The following is a 6,435-nucleotide window of genomic DNA, read 5'->3' on the forward strand; positions in this document are numbered from 1 at the left end:
GTTTCTTTATTAACCTTTGGTCGAGAATATGTTTATATTCCCAGGAAATTCCAAGGCCATATGGATTCCTGCAACAACGGATCCCAGAGAGGACCTGATAGAACTCTTAGAACCACAGAATAGGCAGTGGCCCATAAGAACAGAGGAGAAATAGTCCAGAAATAAAAATAGTGAAGACGCCTTGCCATGCTAGCAGTCAGCACCTGTGCATTACTGCATGTTGCCCAGGACCAAGGGCAAGGAAGGTCAGTGTGCACGCTTGCAGACCATGTGTGCACAGCCTTCTGCATAGAAGTCAACATGTTTGATGTTTTGTGTTTTTACCAGGACCCCTGACTTGGGGTCTTGCTTTATTTCTAACACAGGGAATGGTATTAACTGCCACATTAAAAGAAATGTTATACCTCAGGCATTAACCATTTTTACAGGTGGATCCAGTTCCAGAAAGGCTGGATCTACTGCAGCGGGGGAGCAAAGGTCCTTCAAACCCCTTATATTTCAGTAGAAATACAAGCTCTTATTTATGCCTTAACAGATTTTGCTACAGAGCCCATCAACCTATAGTAATATTGCTTATGTGTTAAATATGACCCAAAAATTATTGTAACAACTACTATAGGGCACACAATTCAGAGTAACTTTTCATTTAATTTCAGCCTTTAAAATGTTATTAGAGAAGGACAATTTCCATGTTTTATTGGAAGCAATGTCCTCAGTGTGTTATCCACCTTTCTGTGCCAACTTTAGGGGTAAATCCCCGAGCACTTAAACCTAATCAAATTGACAAAATAGATGTTACTCAATTGTGGAAAGAGCCAGTCGTACTCTTAAAATCATTTATTAAAACAAAAAGGGGGAGTCAGATGTTATGTGTCACCTAAAGAGGCTCAGTCATGCCTTTTATACTTTAAAAATTTTTAAAATTGTAATGCAAAGGATTGTACAGTAGGTGAAAGGCATCAGGCCTCCGGTACAATAGCCTCCATCGAGTCAGCTAGGTGGAAGGAAGCATAAACCAGAAAATAGTTTTATCAGATTCAGTAATAATGTAGGGAAGAGGTTGGGTTTTATATCTTTCCAGAAGGAGCAATGCAGCCAATTTGGGTGCCAGAGTGTTACGTCCGTCACCACAACAGACCCAGAGAAGCTCCTGCAATCTTTTCACTCAAAAGGACTGAGAGTTGCCTGATGACAGCAAAGCGGAAGAAGAAAACTGAAAGCTACGCAAGGGACTGAGGTGCCAATATAGAGTCATCTGAAGAAGTTAACGACTGAAGTGCAGCAGATTGTGGAAAAGCAAGAAGTTGAAGCTACTTCTTCAATCATGTTCCTGCTCATGCTAGCATCTGTTGACTGCCAGTCTTCTGCAAAGTCTTGTGCAGCCAAGTCCAAGGACTCTTGAGTAAATATACACCAGCAGCAAAAGAGACTTTCTTTCATTTAGTAGCAAAAGATGTTAACATATCCATAATTCTGATTTCTCTTATTGTTGTTTTGCATTGGCATTGTTTTGTTATTATTTAGGGAACTTTAACTGGTTAAGTAGTTAAGTTAAAATAGCCAGAGTTTTGCTCTTGACATTCAAGTTTTGAAAATGATAACATGTATGTGGTTTAGTTTTGCATTGGCATTGTTTGCAATTGTGTTAATATTAGAGCTTTATTCTTAATGTTTACTTTTATTATAGTAGCTTAAAAACAAAAGAAAGGGTGAGATGTAGAGGGCCGCCTGGGAAGACACATGGGCATTTTCCTTAATTATCGTCAGCTGAACTCAGGGCGTAGGCCGAGTCACGCCCTGGGAACATGCTTCCCCAATGAGGCTGGACATGTTAATCATTTCTGACTTCATAGCAGCCCAAGTGTAGGCAGGGGCGGGACTAGATATGGTGGCTCAGGGTCGTGGACGTTGCAGCCTCTCCATCAGGGAGGAAAGTGGTGTCCCACCCAGCCCCAGCTTCATGAATCTATTTCTGTCTCTTGGTCTCTTTCTTTCTTTAATTTCTTAATCCCCAGCTCCTCCACTCAGCAACCGGACCAGAACCTTTGCCATGATGACGCGGAAAAGAGAGAAATACCACTACAAATAGTAATACACCTGGGGTAGGATATGAGCCAAGATGCATAGGGAAGTCTCACGTGGGTGCATCAGTGTCAGAGGAGAGACACAAGGGGTGATTCCTGTGGTGCACACAAACCAGGTACCTTCAGGGGGCACTAGGTACCAGTCTGTCTCCTCTTCATTGTCCTGACCAAACCTCATTACTGAGGAACAGGATTCACCTTAGGGGGGTTTTGATAAATCAAACTCTGAGGACAAACACAAGTACCTTGTTCCTGGAAATCCCCAAGGGTTAATTTTGGGGTTTAACCCCATCTGCGCACCCCTTGTGGGGGGTTTGTAATTGAAACATTTCTAATGTCTGATGAATCTGAACCAACAGTAGCATTTGCCCCTATCCCAACATAGTAGGGGGGTTCTAGGTTTAAACACAACCAACAGTCTCTGGTGGCATTTGGGGAGGTCTGATTTAAAAAGTTAAAAACCGCATCCAGAGTGTCCAGGATAGGTCTCCGGCTTGGTTTGGTAGTATGAGTCTTAGGATCAAGGGTCACGTCACCTTGGTCAGAGGAGTTAATTCAGTATTATTTCGGGTAGGAGGTGGTGGTGTGGGACGGGGCCTAAGTGGTTATACTGGAGGCAGCCCTTGGTCTAAGGGCCTTAAAGACCCGGTGGGGTTCTTCCTTTGGGTCTTCTGGGTTCTCTGGAGGGTGAAGAGGACCCCGAGATCTCTTCCAGCTACATACAGTCTCAGTCCCTAAGTTTTTTCTGCATCCCAGTATTTCTCCCACCAGTTTTGGGGCGTGATAACAACGGGATTGCAGTCTCCTATCATACAGTTATTGGAAGGGACTCCCGGGCAGACTATTCTCTTGAACCGGATGGCGGGATCTCTGCTAGTCCACAGTGCCATAGTCTCACAACCCCATTTGGGCACAATAATAGTCCCTGTCAGTTCCACATTCAGGACTACTTTCTGCTGGGCCAAAGTCCTCGTTCTAAGATGAGGGTGCCACACCCGTAACTTGTCCCTATATGATCTTCCCCATGGGAACCTGGGGAAATGTAGTAGTATTGCTTTCTGGCAGCTTTCTCCAAATTTCCCCATATAATTGGCATAAGTCAGTCTCTATGGAGGGGGTCCCTGGGGTCATGGTATGACCTATAACCGTCCCATCCACAGTCTGGGTCAGTTCCCATGTGTAATTAGCCCTCAGGTGGGGATTACTCGCCGTGACGGGCCACAGGCACATCAGGATTAGGAGGACTGCCTTTGGAGTCAAATTTTCAGGGCGTCCTTGGTGCGCTGGATGGTCCATCCCTCTGGCTGGTCCTCTGATTCTGCCTTCTTGATTTGAGTTCGATGTATCCAGTGCTTTTATCACTGCTGATGGGGTGCTGAGGACAACAGTGAAGGGTCCAGTCCACCTGGCCTCTAAGGATGATGGCTCGTGCTTCCGCACACACACTAGGTCTCCTGGTTGAAATGCAGGTGGTGCAGGTGTAGTCCCAGGGGCTGGGTCTCAGTGAGCCTCTCCGACCAGCTGGTGATTGAGTCTGGAACTCAACTGTAAGGCCTGTAGAGACTTTAGGAGGTTGTGATTAGAAAGGGATGCCAACCCTTCTTCCCTTAGCTTGGGAAGCCGCGGTGGGGGTCGGCCAAACAGAATCTCAAAGGGGGTAAGGCCCTTTACATAAGGGGTACAACGGGCCTGGAGAAGGGCAAAAGGAAGGAGGCTTACCCAGTTTTCGCCAGTCTCCAGTTTTAATTTTGTTAAGGTTTCCTTTAGGGTCCGATTCATCCTCTCTACCTGCCCTGAACTCTGAGGTCTATAGATACAGTGTAATTTCCAACTTAAGCCAGGCCATTGTCGGACCCCATTGCAACAGGTAGGCCAAACCTGGGGATAATTTCTGAGACTAATTTCTTAACTACTATCTGTGCTGCTTCAGACTTGGTAGGGTAAGTTTCTGGCCAGCCAGAGAACATGTCAATAAAAACCAGCAGGTATCGATATCCTCCCTGCCCTGGGGGAAATTCTGTAAAGTCTACTTCCCAATGTTCTCCAGGACTTCTTCCGCTGAGTCTGGTTCCCTGGGCCAAGGGGGAGTGTCTCCCAGGGTTTACCTGTGCACAGAGGTGGCATCTCCTGGCAATGTCCTTCGAGATGTGGAAGAGCTTAGGGATATAATAGTCTTGTTTAAGCAATTCCACCAGCATGGTTCCCCCTAGATGGGTGCTCTGATGGACCTGAGAAATGAGTTCCCTTCCCAGGGCCTCGGAATGAACAGTCTGGTGTCTGGTAATTCTCTCCATCCTCCAGATACCTCCTTAATCTCGAGTCTCTTACCCAGTTCGTTATCAGTCTCTGAATAGACGGGGGTCTCTTTGAAGACCTTTGTTGGGAGAGCTGGCAGGATATGTAGAGGCCCCACTGGTCTTTGGCTGCCTCTTTCGCTGTTTTATCTGCAAATGTGTTTCCTCACGCCTCTGGAGTGTCAGCTGATTGGTGTCCCTTGCAGTGTATGACTGCTACTGCCTTTGGCAGCCAGAGGGCTGCCAGGAGGGCGAGGATCTCCGGGACGTTTCTTATTTCCTCCCCCCCCCCCCCCCCATGTCAGTAGTCCCCTTTCCTGATATAGGTCCCCATGGACATGAACTGTAGCAAAAGCATATCAGCTTTCAGTACATATGTGTACTGTTTTTTCTTTTGCCCACCACAACGCTTGGGTGAGGGCAATTAATTCTGCCTTCTGAGCCGATGTCCCATGCCCCAATGCCTGCACCCAGATTACCTTATTGTCTGTCACGACGGCTGCTCCCACGTACCTGGTCTCTCTGTCCACAAAGCTGCTCCCATCCGTGTACAAAGTCTCATCCGGGTCTCGGAGGGGTTAGTCAGTCAGGTCCTCTCGAAAATTTTTCAACGAGGACAGGATTTCCACGCAGTTGTGCAGGGGCTGTTCAGGATCATCATCCGGCAGCAAGGTTGCAGGGTTTAGAGCTGCTGTCTTAAGAAAACTCACCCTCGGAGGGTCGAGCAGGAGCACTTGGTACCGGGTAATACGGGCATTTGAAAGCCACCGCTCAGGCGGGATTCGCAGAAGGGTTTCCATGGCATGGGGGGCCACCACCTGTAAGTCCTGCCCAAGGGTGAGCTTTGAGGCTTCTCTGACCAGTATGGCTGTGGCTGCTACCGCCCTCAGGCAGCCTGGCCATCCTGCAGCTACAGGGTCTAGTCTCTTGGATAAATATGCCACAGGCCTTTTCCATGGCCCTAAGAGCTGGGTTAGCACCCCCTTCGCGATTCCCCGGGCCTCTGCCACATGCAACTGGAATGGCTTAGTGAGGTCTGGCAGCGCCAATGCTGGGCACTGACTAAGGCTTGTTTAAGGGCCTGAAAAGCCTTAGTCTCATTCTCAGTCCAGTTTAGTTCTTCAATCTTTCCCCTGATGCAGGTGTAAAGGGGTTTTGCCATCTCTGCAACACCTAATATCCAAAGGCGCCAATACCCTACTGCCCCTAGGAATTCCCGCACCAGCTTCTTTGTTTTGGGGACCGGGATTTTCAAATAGCCTGTATTCGCCTAGCAGATAAAGTTCTCTTTCCTTCGCTGAGTCCATACCCTAGGTAAGTGGCTTCCGGGGTGCAAAGTTGGGCTTTCTTAGTGGACACCCGGTACCCCAATTTGTCTAGAGTCCTCAACAGGGTCTCAGTGGCTACCCGGCACTCACTCAGTCACCAAGGCAAGGAGGAGGTCGTCTACATATTGGAGCAGGGTGACCTCTGGATGTTCTTTCCGGAACGTGCCTAAGTCCTGGCTGAGAGCCTCATCAAACAGAGTAGGAGAGTTTTTAAATCCCTGGGGCAACCGGGTCCAAGTCAGCTGTCCCGATTCCCCTTCTTCGGGGTCCGTCCACTCAAATGCACAAATGGGCTGGCTGGACGGGGCCAGCGGCAAGGAGAAAAAGGCATCCTTTAAGTCCAGGACTGTATATATTTGATGACTCGGCGGTAACAGGCTCAGGAGGGTATAAGGGTTGGGTACTGTTGGGTGCCTTAAAGCAGATTATTCTGCCTCTGTGCAGTGAATACAGCCAGAGTAACCTTTTGTCTACAATTAAATATTCTAGCATAAATATAAAAGAAAATCAGAGATGGGAAAGATTGACTCACGAGAGATCTGAGAGGTAGCTTCACACAGTGACAGTGCAAGCAGCTTGCTTCTAATTAAATATGCGACTGAGTCTCAATGCATTTGCTTTCAGCCACAGAGAGAAGAAGCTGCCCAAGAATGGAAAGGAAGAAATATATCACATCATCTGTCTGTCCACAGGCTTTCCTGGGGGCTTATGCGGGTATTTTAGAATTTT

The sequence above is a fragment of the Eptesicus fuscus genome, chromosome 3 (genome assembly GCF_027574615.1).
Source record: "Eptesicus fuscus isolate TK198812 chromosome 3, DD_ASM_mEF_20220401, whole genome shotgun sequence".
NCBI classification, from domain to species: domain Eukaryota; kingdom Metazoa; phylum Chordata; class Mammalia; order Chiroptera; family Vespertilionidae; genus Eptesicus; species Eptesicus fuscus.